Below are 15,379 nucleotides of genomic sequence, written 5' to 3' on the forward strand. Positions count from 1 at the left end.
GACAGTGAGTGTATGTGCGTCAGGGCAATGGTGGGAACGTGGGCCAATGGGTATGATGGTCCAGACGGGTAAAGATTTTCCTTTTCCCCTGTACTATTCCTCTAGGTCAGCGCCCACCAGAAGAAGGACATTTGGCGTGCCATCGCTAAGGACGTCCGGACCCTGGGGGTCCGCCACAGACGGAGCACCCACTGCCCGAAAAGATGGGAGGACCTTCGCCGCTGGAGCCAGAAGATAGCGGAGGCCCAGCTGGGGATGGCCTCCCAATGTGGGAAGGGTGCCCGTCGTACCATGACCCCCCTGTTGTTCCGGATCCAGGCGGTGGCGTATCCGGAGTTGGATGGGCATCACAGCAGCCACAAGGGGGTGAGTACAGTCACATTCATCTGACTCTGTGCGCATTACGAGGTGTCTGGGTGGGGGAGGTGGGCAGTGGGTTCGCCCAGGCCAGGGCGAGCTTGGTAGGCAAGGTCCCTTGGGAGGCAGGTTCAGTGGAACCCCAACCCCACTAGTGGTTAGTGCCATCTACACCTAGTAAGGCTCCTGTGACTTCCATGTGTACAGCAATCGGGCTTAGGCCTTGTACCCCATGGGCATGTGATTAATCTAGGAACTATAAGTGCATGGCGTAGTGCAGAGGGCTGCTGTGTCTGTAGTGTCCGCATACGGTAGTGGTGTTGCATGCACTGAACATGTCTTTCTTCTGTCTCCCCCCCTTTTTGTGGTCTTCCTGTTCTTGTGTGCAATAGCATCATCAGGCAGAGGAGCAGTGGCACCGGAGCAGGAGGGACCTGCATTCCACTTGGCCCTGGAGGGCAAAACAAAAGAGTCTGAAGCCACCCATTGGGACGGAGGGCGAGGGGAGCTGCACGGCGGGGACAGGAGGTGACAGCAGTGACAGCGACTCCTCCTCTGATGGGAGCTCCCTTGCGGTGGCGGGCCCCTCTGTGCCCCCCGCATCAACAGGTACAGTCGCCATCCCCCCACCAGCACCGCCCTCCCAGCAGCCTCTCAGCATGTGTCCCGTGCCTGCTCACCCAGGCATGTGGGCATCTCCTTCACCCCAGGCACCTCCGCCCTGCCCCATTCAGCCCTGCTGCCCTCAGTGAGGAGGTTCTTGACCTCCTGAGATCCCTCACTGTTGGGCAGTGTACAATTGTGAATGCCATCCAGGATGTTGAGAGGCATTTGCAACAAACAAATGCATACCTGGAAGGCATTCATTCTGGCCAGGCAGCCCAACAGAGAGCATTTCAGGCTTTGGCCTCAGCACTGATGGCAGCCATTGTCCCTGTGTCCAGCCTCCCCCCTCCAACTTCCTCCACCCAGAACCAATCCCCTGTACCTCAGCCTATCCCAAGCACACCACCAGACCAGCATGCACACACCTCAACACACAAAAGTGGCTCAGGCAAACATTAGCACCACACATCCCACAGGCACTCACACAAGCATCATACCCATGCAGACATACCAACATCCACTGTCCCCACTGTGTCCCCCTCCTCCACGTCTCTCTCCTCCCTCCCAGTCTCGTCTCCACTCACACCTGCATGCACTACATCTTCAGCCACAACCTCCATTAGCAGCACGCCTATCACCACACACCGCTCACGTGCACTCACCACCCCCACTACCATTCACACATCCCCTGTGTCCTCCCCCAGTGTGTCAGTGAGCCCTCCTCCCACACAAACACAGGCACACACCCACCCAACAGCCATCCACCTCACAACAGCCTCCGGCCCATGCACCTTCACCTAAATTCAGCAGACGCCTCCTACAACCACTGCCTCTACCTCCACTCCCAACCCCCCTCCATCTTCCCGTCGCAGTGTGTAAAAAACTTTTCCTGGCAAACCTTGACCTCTTCCCTTCACCTCCCCCCCGTCTTTCCCCTAGGGCCAGGCTTTCCAGGTCCCAGCCCAGCACCTTTGCCACCAAATCCCCAGGCACAGCGGTGCCAGCAACTGCAGGGTCATCGAGTGCGCCACACATCAGGGCTGCCAGTGTGCCACATAGCGAGGTCAAGGACATTCCGCCACCTGCCAAGGTGAAAAAGGTGCCCACATCCCGGAGGGAGAAGCCGAAAGTAGCAGCCACCTAAGGCTCAGCAAAAAACAAAGGGGATAGTGGCAAGACAACTGCAACACCCTCAAAGGTGGGGAAGGGCCAAAAGCTGAAGAGCAGGTCAGGAGAGGGCATGGTGGCACCGACTGAGGGACCAGTGTCACACTTTCTGTCCACGACCACGCCAACCTATACAGCGGCGAACACCGCTAGCTGCCCTGCCACCACAACCGCCACCTGCACCGCCACATGCACCGCCACCTGCACCACCCCCGGCAGTCCCCAGCCTCTTCCCCAGTGGGCAGCCATCCGAGGCAGCAGGAGACGTCCTGCTGTGTCCCTCAGCAGGTGCTGGGCCATGCACCACCACCAGCACCGCCGCAACACACACCGTCGCAAGCACCGCCACCGGCAGACGTACACCTCCTACAACCACTACCTCTTTCTCCACTCCCAAAACCCCCTCCATCTACCCTTCCCAGTGTGTCTAAAAACTTTTCCTGGCTAATATTGACCTCTTCCCTACACCTCCCCCCCGTCCATCCCCAAGGGCCAGGCTTTCGAGGTCCCAGCCCAGCACCTCAGCTACCACATCCCCAGCCACAGTGGTGCCAGCAACTGCGGGCTATTGGAGTGCGCCAACCATCAGGGCTGCCAGTGTGCACAGAGCGAGGGCAAGGACATTCCGCCACCTGCCAAGCTAAAAAAGTTGCCCACATCCCGGAGGAAGAAGCAGAAAACACCTGCCACCAAGGGGTCAAGGAAAACGAAAGGGGATAGTGGAAAGACAGCTGTGCCACCATCAAAGGTGGGAAGGGCCAGAAACTGAAGGGCCAATCAGGAGAGGGCATGGTGGCCCCGACTGAGGGACCAATGTCACACCTTCTTTCCACATGCCACCTGCACCGCCACAGAGCCCGCCACCAGCACCGCTGTCACAGACACCACCGCCAGCACCGCTGCCACAGACCCCGCCGCCAGCACCGCTGCCACAGAGGCCACCGAAACACCGCTGCCACAGACCCCGCTGCAAGCACCGCTGCCACAGAGCCCGTCGCAAGCACTGCTGCCACAGAGGCTGCCGCAAGCACCGCTGCCACAGAGGCCGCCGCAAGCACCGCTGCCACTGAGCCCGCAACCAGCACCGCCGCCACAGAGTCCGCCACCAGCACCGCTGCCACAGACCCCGCCGCCAGCAGCGCTGCCACAGACCCCGCCGCAAGCACCACTGCCACAGAGCCCGCCGCAAGCACCACTGCCATGGAGCCCGCTGCAAGCACTGCCGCCACAGAGCTCGCAACCAGCACCGCCGCCACAGAGTCCGCCGCTAGCACCGCTGCCACAGAGCCCGCCGCCAGCACTGCTGCCACAGAGCCCGCAACCAGCACCGCCGCCACAGAGCCCGCCGCCAGCACCGCCGCCACAGAGCCCGCCGAAATCACCGCCGCAAGTGACACTGCAGCAAGCACTGCCAGCCGCCCGCAACATCCTGAGCCAGTGGCACCACCGCAGACATGGCTGCCATCCCCAGTGGTCAGTCGTCCAGGGCTGGTGGAGTGTTCCAGGAGCCTGGGCAGCTTCCATGAAGCATCACTTTCAGTAGAGAAAGGCATCCACTACCTCAGTCCTTGGCAGGATTAAACACTCTGGGCACCAAGCCCCCTCCAAAACCAATGGAGAAAGGCACCCACTACCTCAGTCCTTGGTAGGATGAAGCACTCTGGGCACCAAGCCCCCTCCAGAACCAGTGGAGAGATACATCCACTACCTTAGTCCTTGGCAGGATGAAGCACTCTGGGCACCAAGCCCCCTCCAGAACCAGTGGAGAAAGGCATCCACTACCTCAGTCCTTGGCAGGATGAAGCACTCTGGGCACCAAGCCCCCTCCAGAACCAGTGGAGAGATGCATCCACTACCTCAGTCCTTGGCAGGATGAAGCACTCCGGGCAAAGCCCCCTCCAGAACCAGTGGAGTATCACATCCACTCCCTCAGTCCTTGGCAGGATGAAGCACTCTGGGCACAAAGCCCCCTCCAGAACCAGTGGAAAAAATGCATCCACTTGGCTGTGGCTTTGCACTCCGCAGGATAAAGCAGTGGGTAAACCACCCAGTGTAGAGACTTGAGAGACTGTGGCTTTGCACTCCCCAGGATAAAGCAGTGGGCAAACCACCCACTTGAGAGACTTGAGAGACTGTGGCTTTGCACTCCCCAGGATAAGGCAGTCGGCAAACCATCCACTTGAGAGACTTGAGAGACTGTGGCTTTGCACTCACCAGAATAAAGCAGTGGGCAAACCACCCACTTGAGAGACTTGAGAGACTGTGGATTTGCTCTCCCCAGGATACATCAATGGGCATGGAGCTCCCTTGTGCAGCAGTGGCGTTGTGCATTCTTCAGGCTGAGGTGCCCCTCCTCCCCCTCCCCCTGAGATGCCTGTTTATTTCCGTTTCCAGTCAGGTATCATGTGTGGGCCTCGCCCATGCATTTTGGGCCCAGTGGTCCACAGACAATGATTAGTACACTATCCGTACTTGTGTAGTTGGTGTACATATTTGTAGATACTGAATTTTGACTTTTGACTAATGGATTTTTCGTGATTACAATCATTACAATCATTTCCTTTTGTCCTTGCGTTCTTCTAGGGGCTGGGGGGTGTATATGTAATGTTGCTGCATGTATTTGTGTGTATGTTGTTGTGTGTGAGGGTGAGGGTAGGGGTGTTACGTGTTGCGTGTTGCATGTTGCATGTGTGTGTGTCACTCTCTTTCCGCCCCCCTCCCCTGTGTTGTAGGTGCAGTACTCACTGTGGTCCCCGCCGCCGCCGTTCGTACTCCTGGTAGAAGAGGAGGTAAACCAACATGGGTAACACATGAAGTTCGGGCTCCATGGCATCCTGGTTCCTTTTTGGGTGTCGAGAGGTGAGTGTTTTTCCTTTTGTGTACTGTTTCCGCCGTGCTTTTGATCGCTTCGGTTCTGCCCCGGAAAAGGTGGCGGATAGGCCTCTTGTAATACAGTGGGATGTACTTTGTCTCACTACGGTCTGTTGGCTGTGTCCGCCGCGCTGTTTGTTTCTACCACCTTGGGGGTCGGAGTGTTAAAGTGGCTGTCTCTGTTGGCGGTTTCTGCCACGGTCGTAATCCCATTTTTTTCCCGCCGGCCTGTTGGTGGTATTACCGCTGCTTTAACACCGACCGCCAGGGTTGTAATGAGGGCCTAAGTCTTTTTGGCCCTTAGACTTCAGAAAAGAGGAGGCAAGCTCAATCCCAGTCTTTGAAGAGCACTTCTCTGCAAAGTCAGAGGGCAGGAGGGGAGCCTTTGAAATGTAAGTGCTGGGCCCTCCACCTTTCCAGCCCAGGAAGACCCATTCAATATGCAGATGAGTGCAGGTGTGACAGAGTGTTCTGTGTTTGTAGTTGCCTGGGTGACATGCACAAGGGAGCGGTCAACAAGTCCAGCCCAGCCATTGATTGGAGACAGACTGTAAGGCACAGAAGGATTTTAAGTGAAGAGAAATGCTCATTTTCTAAAAGTGCCATTTCTAAAATAGTAATATCAAATCCAACCTTACCAATAAGTAGGATTTTCTATTACCAAACTGGCCATTCTAAATATGACTTGGTTTCCCCTTTCCGATCAAAATCTACCACTCAAACAGTATATGATGGTATTCCTAATGCTATCCTATGAAAGGAGCAGGCCTCACAGTACTGGAAATTAATTTAGGAGTTTTCCACTACCAGGGCATATAAAACACACATGTACATGTACATGTCCTGCCTTTTACCTACATAGCACCCTGCCCTACGGGTTACCTAAGGCCTACCTTAGGGGTGGCGTATATATGGGAAAAGGTGAGATTGGGGCTTGGTAAGTACTTTGAAATGCCAAGTTGAAGTGGCAGTGAAACTGCACATATAGACCTTGCATTGGCAGGCCATAGACATGGTTAAGGAGCTACTTATGTGGGTGGCAGAATTTGTACTCAGACCAACTAGTGGCATTTAATTTACAGGCCCTGGACACATACAGTGCACTTTACTAGGGAATTATAGGTCAATTTAATATGCCAATAAGATATGAGCCAATGTTACCATGTTTTAGGGAGCGACCACCTGAACTTTAGCACTGGTTAGAAGTGGCACAGTTCCCAGAGTCCTAAAGCCACCAAAAATGAGGTCAGAAAAAGAGGAGGAGGAAGGTGAAACGTTTGGGGCAACCCAATAAAGAAGGCCATATTCCAACAGGCTCAATATTTTAAAGATGTGAATCTTTCCAGTACACATTGTATTCCAACCTAATCCTTCACACTACCCATATTTCTTCAGTGTTACTACACCTGGGGCCAGATGTAGGAAAATGCCAATTTGTGACTTGCAAATTGTGAGTCCCTGCGACTCGCAATTTGCAACTCGCAAATTGGTATGCAGAACGGTGTCTCAGACACCGTCTGCGAGTCGCTATGGGGTCGCATTGACCCACCTCATTAATATTAATGAGGTGGGTCGCAAATTGCGGCCCCATAGTGAGTCTAGGCACTCACAAACATGGAGGCCTGCTGTCGTCAGCAGACCTCCATGTTCGGGACTGCTTTATCAATAAAGCAGTTTTTTTTTTTAAGTGTAGCCCGTTTTCCTTAAAGGAAAACGAGCTGCACTTAAAAAAAAAACCGAAACCTTTAGTTTCGGTATTTTTTCAGGGCAGTTAGTGGTCCCTTGGACCACTACCTGCCCTGAAAAAATGGTTTTGGGTCCATTCGCAAAGGGGAACGAGTCCCATGGGGACCCCTTCCAATTTGCGAGTGGGTTATCATCCACTTGAAGTGGATGGTAACTGCGATACCATTTGCGACCGCATATGCGGTCGCTAATGGTATTGCATGCCACTCCGAATCGCAAATAGGAAGGGAACACCCCTTCCTATTTGCGATTCTGAAATGCATATTGCGAGTCGGTCCCGACTCGCAATATGCATTTCTGCATCGGGAAATGCGATTAGCGAGTCGCAAACGGCAATTTTTGCCGTTTGCAACTCGCTAATCGTTTCCTGCATCTGGCCCCAAGTCCTCCGTTTAGAAATAAGCTTTTGTTTTTTTCTTCTAAATGGTTGTTTCATGTAGGAATAAATCCATCCCATATTGACTCTTCTCTCATGACCCAGTCACAATTTTCTTACCTCTGGTTGTACTGCTCCATCCATCTCGGATCATGGTCCTCCTGATATCCTTAGGATAGGAAGAGTCCCTCTCACCCAACCACTTTTAGCCAGTGTCTAATAATACAGAATTGTGAATGTATGCAGTGGCTTCGTGATTGAAATGGGACAGACCATGACGTGACATATCCTGGTCAAGGCCACATTGTTTAATTGGTAGATTCAATACTATCTTTATGTGTTACATTTCCTTTCTTTAATTTCCATTCCTTGTACCCAATGTGCGGATTGAGATGCATATACGTAGATACAACATATACAAGCATGTTAATTTAAGCCTATGCATTTCTGGCTCACATTCCTGGTGCTTTTCATTTTTCTTTCAGCATTTGTACTAGGTAATCTGGGACTGAATTAAACCCCAGAAACTCATTCCCTAATGAGGTCGAGACACAAGTCAACCATGCCCACTGCAAGAAGTAGGCATTTAGATTTTATACTACAATTGTTTATGGAGTGACCAATCTCTAAAGGACATGCTTAAGGGAAGTGTATGATTACGGAAGAAAAAAAAGAATTTCAGGAAACCTTTTTTGGAGAAACTTTCTCCAGGAACTGGTGTCCTTAAATTTAAAAAAATAAATGACATTCTCGGGATGTCAAATTCAAGTTAGTGAATGCATTTTGGTCCGTTTTAGGTGAAACATAGCAGCGCAGAAGCGGTGTTTTTCCAAAGTGTAGTTATTTATGTGGGCTTTTAACCATACCCACCTCATGCCCATCACTTTCATCCATTCGTGGGCTTGCGTTGTGGCAAGAAAAGTCCAGTTAGGAATTTACAATGGTAATAGCTCTAACTCGAGTAAACGTGAGACCCATTGCATTGCAAATGCTTGTTCAGGATCTTATAGATTCATCTTTTACCTTATAGATAAAGACACTCTCCAAATTGTATTCTTAGTTTCTGCTTGTCTTGTTTGTGGTTGAAAAACTTCAGTTCATACCCTCACTTCTTTTTCCTCATCCTCTCTACCATCATTCAAGTCAGTTTCTCCCTTCTTCATTCACAACTAGGGTTTACGTCCTACACATCCTTCCTTACCCTATTGCAATTGCCCTATAGGTACCTTAATATTTTTATCCTAAGTATATCATAGTATCACTGAGAGAGCGTAGCTTATATAATCTATATTAACATGAAATGCTTATGACTTAAGATGTGATGATGCCGCATAGAAACTATAGTAATAGCAATTTTGCTTAAACGTGCACTTGAATTGTGACCACGAAGAGTGGCCACCAATGTATACTAATAATGATGATCAAAATGTTTATGTTATGTTCAATTAAGCTTATATTAACATTTGCGTTATTAAATCTGTATTGAAAAACCTCGTAGGCCTTAAGTTAGCATGAGCCGAAGCTTAGCTGCTTGGCTCTCATATTAAATGCATTTTTCTATTTTTCAGTGTTCTTTTTCTTCGACTTGGAAGATGAATGTAACCATGTTAGATCCGTTCTCAGGCGTATTTTCTATGCCCATGGAATAAATGTTAAAATATATTGAAACAGTGTAGATTAATGTAATGTACTAGGTCATTCAAACCGGGGAAGACAATGGAAGTGCTGACCAAAAGATGTGCAAAGAATTGCCAAGGGATGAAGTAACACCGGATGTGCCACCTCTGAAGACGTCAATTGCGAAGACCAATCAAAGACTTGTAAACCAATATGGGGTGAAGATTAGGATTACCTAATGTGTTATATGATAGGTTAAAGATAGTGGGGTATAGCAAATGTCCAATAGGATTTTGTGGGAATGTACTACGAAAAAGGGATAAAAACCCATGTCACAGAGAAGTCATCAAGGCGGGCTAGGGAATGCTATTGATTTTATCCAGAAACTCTGTCACTCTGTTTGGTGACTTGAGATTTTATTAAAACCATCCTTGCCCTTAGACTGCCCATTTACACTTTACCTCCTTATGAGGAAAGTGCCCCTTTTATCACTGAGCTGAGTTCTGACTGATGGCGATTTGACTGATGTCCTGAAGACGAAGACTGAACCTGTGCGCTGACCTAATGTTTGGAGGGTAATTATGACAATGCAATTGTAATTTGTCTGTTTGCTTTTCCTTTCAAGGTACCAACTGCTTGCTTTTGACAGAGACCTTTGCTAGATGTTTTCCAAATTAGTGTTCTAAATTGTTTTGCATGAAGCCAAACATGCGAATGCTAATCAGTGGTTAGGACAGGTGTTCACCAAAACTGACGCAAATAGACAAACGACCGAGACTATACTTTGTTGAACTGACGCAATGTTGACACTCTGCTAAATTTGATCTATGTTCACGCCGTGTTATGTTCTAATGTTTGTGATTCTTGCTTTATTGAAATCTTATCAAAGTTGCCATTTCGTGACTATGCTATTATGTTTCTTGGTGTTGAGATTAACTCATTTTCTTTTAGATTGTAACTAATAGGGAATAAAACTCATACAATTCTACTAAACTGGTGTGGTTATGCATGGCTGAAAGGTCATGGTAGTGTCTTTTAATTGATTAATGACTTTGACTAAAGTGAAATGCATTGTCATGATAAATATTGATGACATTATTGATGTATTGATTAATATATTGATTAGCTATCTCGTCCTACGGTGTCTCTCAACTAAGTCAAAAGATTAATTGGCCTAAAACGAGTCCTGATGTGTAATAAAATATCATAAAGGGACGCGTTATCATCACTATTGTATCAACATCTTAGTGGCTCTTTCCAGTCTATGATTTAGTTTCTCTAGCACTGCGAATATGTTCAAACTTAAACCTCTTAGTACACTTACTTTCCACTACGCTTTCTTTAGCTCTAGTGTTTTTACCTATGCCTACACCCAAACACAAAATTCCCCTCCCTGTAGTGAAGTACCACTATGATGCAAAAAGCCTACCCTTACCTCCACCAATCAACAATGGACTGTCTATGACATAGTATTGCTATCCCTACTTCTACTATACTCTCTCTTCTCCCATCTATATGTTGTGACTCTACTGCCATTATTATCTATATCATACTCTAGACCCTTACCTAGACACTTGTGACTCTACTCTTGCCTATAATCTACATTTTACCCCTACGTATTACTAGTACCCCTCTGTCTACCTACCCATATATAACTTCCTAAAACTTGGGACCTCTTGCCTCAAAGAAAACTACACTAGGGTTAGAAGGTCTGAGAAAAAAGAACAACTCAGAATCACTGGAAGATGAAAAACAGAGTCAGAAAGGACTCACCAACGAAAATGATATAATGGTAGGACCTATCTGTTGACGTTAGAACATAGTGAATACATTTTGAGGCAAAAAAATAAAATTGGAATCATCCTTGGGTGTCCACTGCAACATTCTGGTTAGTCCTTCTCAGTACAGTGGAAGTATTGTGGCCCAGCAGCAACGTGACTGCAATGCGGAGCAACAACTTTCAGATGCAAACCAAAGACATGAAACCCTTCAAAAGTGTGGCCCAACACCCCTTACATTTGTGTTCTGTACATATGCCGTGCTACCAAAAGTAATTACATTTCTGATCTTGTAACTAAATATTATAAGCTTCTGGCTTGTGGCATGCTGCAAAGCATTGTGGAAGATGTTAGACATCTAGTCCACAGACCTGTGCCAGCATACAACGTACACCTCTGATTGTCCATTGAGCAAGCACTTACTTGCCTACTGCCAACAAAATATTCCACAGCATATGTCTGGCACCAATGCTGATTCTACCTTCCCTTTTTCTTGCCTGCGTGTTGTCCACTCTCTGAAAGATATAAAAACAATTGGCAACCTGAAGTCAGCTCCCTATAGCTGGTAACAGTAACCCTCGGACACTGGTACCTCTGCCATCACCTTATTCCTCCTATGTAGTTCTTGCTCCTCACCATGACTATGCACCTTTGGCGGCAGTGTAGTGCAATAGAGAACTAAAACGATCATAGAATTACCTAGAAACAGTCCATGCCTGATATCCCACAACTCTCACCTCAACCCCTAAATAAAGTTATGTAGTTAGGATCTTCCATTCAAACTCAACCACCAAAACAACTCCACATACTTGAAAACCTGATTCAGTATATTTCCCATCCTATGGAATTGTAAAGTTTGTCTGTGGCAGTGGTGTAACAAAGCCCCTTGTGGCCCCTGCGGTGCAGAGTCCACCAAGCTGCAGGGGCTCCCTCAGCACAGCACCTGGCCTGAGTGAATCCGAAGGGGTGCCCCTTCCATGTTCTTTGCAGGGGGAACCCCTCAGGTTTCATTAGCACACTGGTCTGTGGTTACTGATCCTATCGAGGTCAGTATAGATAATCAATTTTCAGAGAATGAAGAAGGTATCTAGAATAAATGAACCTAGTGAACTCGTTCAAAAACCTTTTGCATGTTGGTAGTTTCAAAATTATTCTAAGGCAAAAGTCAATGTACAAATGAGGAAGATTTGAAAGGTAATGGCTAACCCCCTCTCCACACAAAAAAATCCCTGTCCCCCACATTTGACACCACTGAATCCCAACAAAGAATCCTATATATCTCTTGCATCTCGCTACCCTAAAACAACTAACTTGTGCGTTACATCCTGCCATCCTTTTAACCCCCAAACAAATCCCAGCTCTTGACACCTTGCCACACCTTGTACCACAAAAATTAATACACATCCATGGCATTGCACCAACTCCGAAGACATAAAAACAAATTCCTCTATCTGGCATTTTCCTACTCGCCTTCTGGAAAACAACAATTAAAACTGGCAACTTGGCACCTACTGAACAACCCTTTGTTGCAGGTGTTGATATTCGGATAATGACAGAGCAGCTGCATCAATGCAACAACTTTGTGTGAAAGAGCACGAAAAAAAAGATGGGCCAATTTCCATCGAGACTAGTTTGGTGACTGGTTGTCATCTAGACCCTTACAGCTCGCTCCTCTGGGCAAACAAGCTGAGGGAGTTAGAGCACAACAACATTGTTGATTTGGGAGAAAGACAGTGGTCATTCTCCTTGAAGAAAAGCAGCTATGTGGAAAATATCTGGCTAAGGTCTGTGGTCTCTTTCTGTGGTATCTGATAGGCAGGCTGCAGCAATGTGAATAGAGATACCTCTGCTGTCTTCTGACCTTTCACTGGCTCCCCAACAGAGAGACTGGGTAGAAAAAAAGCCTTGCCCTTTACGTCACATCATATCCTTTGAACTTTGCAAGGACTTTTGAACCATGAGAAAAACATCCATGTTGATGAATTTTGTAAAAGCGTATTTGTTTGGTGTGTAAAATGTGGAACTGAATGAAAGCACAATAGGGGTTTTCAACATGGAGAGAAAAGAACCACACCTGTGGTCACATATCAGTGTTTTAAATTGGTATCACAAGTGTTAATGCTGAATTTTACTAATAAATATTCATGTATTTCAAGTGTTGAATCTGCATAAAAAATGAGTTAACGTAGAGAAATGATACACGCATTTGAAATTGTGCCTACTTGAGTGATCGTCAATATTCACAAAGTGTACTTATTAAAATAAAATGTTTAGCTAATGTTTGAATTAATGTAGTAGTATGTTATATTAATGGTCATGTATTATGTATATGCTTTATTAATTGTAGGCCTTACTTTAGTGAGGTATAGGCCCAGTTGCACAGCCTCATGTCAAGCTGCATTTCTTAGGCGAATTATAAAATGGCTGCTTAGAGAATTACATTTTTATTTTCCACTGCACTGACGAAGTACTAGTAGCTGAAATTCTTTCCCATGAGAACTGCTTGTTAGAATATGCTATACCAGCTAGGGATACATTGTATAACCTAGTGTCTGTAAAGATGACCTTCACTAGATGAAGACAATGGATGCACTGACTAGAGTGTAAGCTGATACAAATTTGTTACCTGACACATCCAACAACAGGAACAGGAGAAGAGGAGCCAATCATCAACATGTGAACCGTGGACTAGTAAATTCTTAGATTTGAGGTTCTACTTTCATTGGACTAAACGTAAATGTACAATTCTTTGACCAATGGCAATGTGGGAAATACTTTTAGGAAATCTAACTTAGCCAGAGTGCACCAGGAGGAGAGAAGCCATTCTGTGATATTCTTCTTAACTGTCTTGAAGGTTTAGTTATTACCTTTTCCGCACTGCATTAAGAGACTTTACTTTTCTGAACTTTAGTGCTGAATTACAATGCCTTGCTGACCGAACTGATGTCCAATTGACGAAGACTGTCACAGCTTACTGAACCATTTTGAGGCAAGGTATAAGATGGTGTTAATGATTGTTATATCTATTCGCTTTTGTCCCGAGGTACCAACTGCTAATTTTGATAGAGCCATAGTTTGATGTTTTTCCAAATTTGTGTTGACTAAATTGTTTTGCATGAAGTCCAACATGCTATTCTAATCCGAAAGTTGGTCAGGGTACTCACTGATGATGCACGCTACAGGTAATAAGAGAAAATTTATTTTCTTTGCTGAATCTGAATGTATGCCATTTCTCTTGCAGTTATTCTTGCTATTGATTTGTACTGTAACCTTAGAATGTGTAGTGGTCCAAGCTTTGATTAAATTGCAATTCTTTAGGAGATTTGGGCAGCAAGTATTGTTTCTGTATGCTCAACATTTGATTTTAAGACTAAGTTACGTGATAATAGCATTGTTAATATAGGGAAATAAACATTCTAACTTTTACATATAGTTGTAGTTATTCATGACTCAAAGGTCATGATGTGTGGAAATTAATCTTATGATTGTTGATGCTATTGATTGTTATTGCCATTGACTTGTATTGATGCGGGGTCTCATGGTGGGAACTATTCTAAGCGCAGTCAAAAGGTTCATTGACCTACAAACATGTCCCCTTATAAATTAATGTCAATTAACCAAATAAGGTCTGACACGCTAACACGGGCAGCAAGGCACAATATTATCAGCCAATATTCTAGCAAATGGTACGGAATGAATGCTCTCTTGGAGCCAAGTTAACAAAAGTGTACTAAATCTGCACTTTTTGAGATTCACAGACTTTCCCAGAAGTACGCCTAGCAAGCTGATCCTGCAGGATTTCCAAACGTACTTCTGTTGATTTCATGTGCCTTTCTCCATGATATCTGTTTCTCCAGTATGAGATTCTCCATAGGAGAATTCAGCACATTGGAAAAATGAGACGCCAGAGCAAGTGCATATTCTTCTCCCTCCAGGCGGAAAATAACCTTTGCCCCCTAGAGAAAGGTCTCCCTTCTTAACCCGCACCAAATGTGGTGGCCATCAGTCCTGCTTTTCACCCTGAAAGAGGTGATATGCCAGCACTTTGCTGGAGTAAATCATTTGGGAATGCCCAGAAAGGTACCTTTGACTCCATCCCAAAGTTTCTAAGGCAAACCATGTCTTGAAATGCCAACTTTCCATCCCTTGAGAGAAAATTATGAATGCAAATTTCTCCGTACTGATGGATGGTGGAGAAATCCTCACTTGGACACTGATTCATGCCTACCATGGGTCCCTTTGTGAATTTGTGGCTTGTGTAAAAAAATATAAATTTGATCATAAAGCCTTCTATCACAATTACTATTGCATGGGCTGTTGGTGTGGAAACCCTATACCCATAAACACCATGACTGCGCAGAATCACCCTACCAGTACTGTACAAACACATTAATCATGTTGGAATGGGGAATAAATGTGTGGAACTGGATTTAACATTTGGAATTCCACACAGAATTCTTAGTTTCATGGGTTAAGGCACACATTTGCCAGCTTCATTGAGCAGATAATAAATATGAGTGGGGGGTTGCTGGTGTGAAGTATCGGCAGAGGGAGTGGGTAGAGAGGGTGGGAGAGGGGAAGGTGTGCCATGCTGGAGAGGAGTGTTGCAAGATGTCCCCCTTCTTGTAGGAAGAGGGATCATGCAATGTGGGTACTTCCAGCCCTACATGAGATGTAGGAGGGGCTCAAGTGAGAACCAGTGGCCCATGCAGGACTGTTCTTGCAGCCTAAGCCTAAAGTGAATTTGCTGTCCTGATTTTCCAGAAAGTATATTCATATTCAATGTTCACTTACCCGGGAAATACAGTTTTTGGAACACAAGGCTAGTCTTGATAGAGAAAGCGGGATTCCCTCCACAGAA

The sequence above is a fragment of the Pleurodeles waltl genome, chromosome 11, assembly GCF_031143425.1.
Source record: "Pleurodeles waltl isolate 20211129_DDA chromosome 11, aPleWal1.hap1.20221129, whole genome shotgun sequence".
Taxonomy (NCBI): Eukaryota; Metazoa; Chordata; class Amphibia; order Caudata; family Salamandridae; genus Pleurodeles; species Pleurodeles waltl.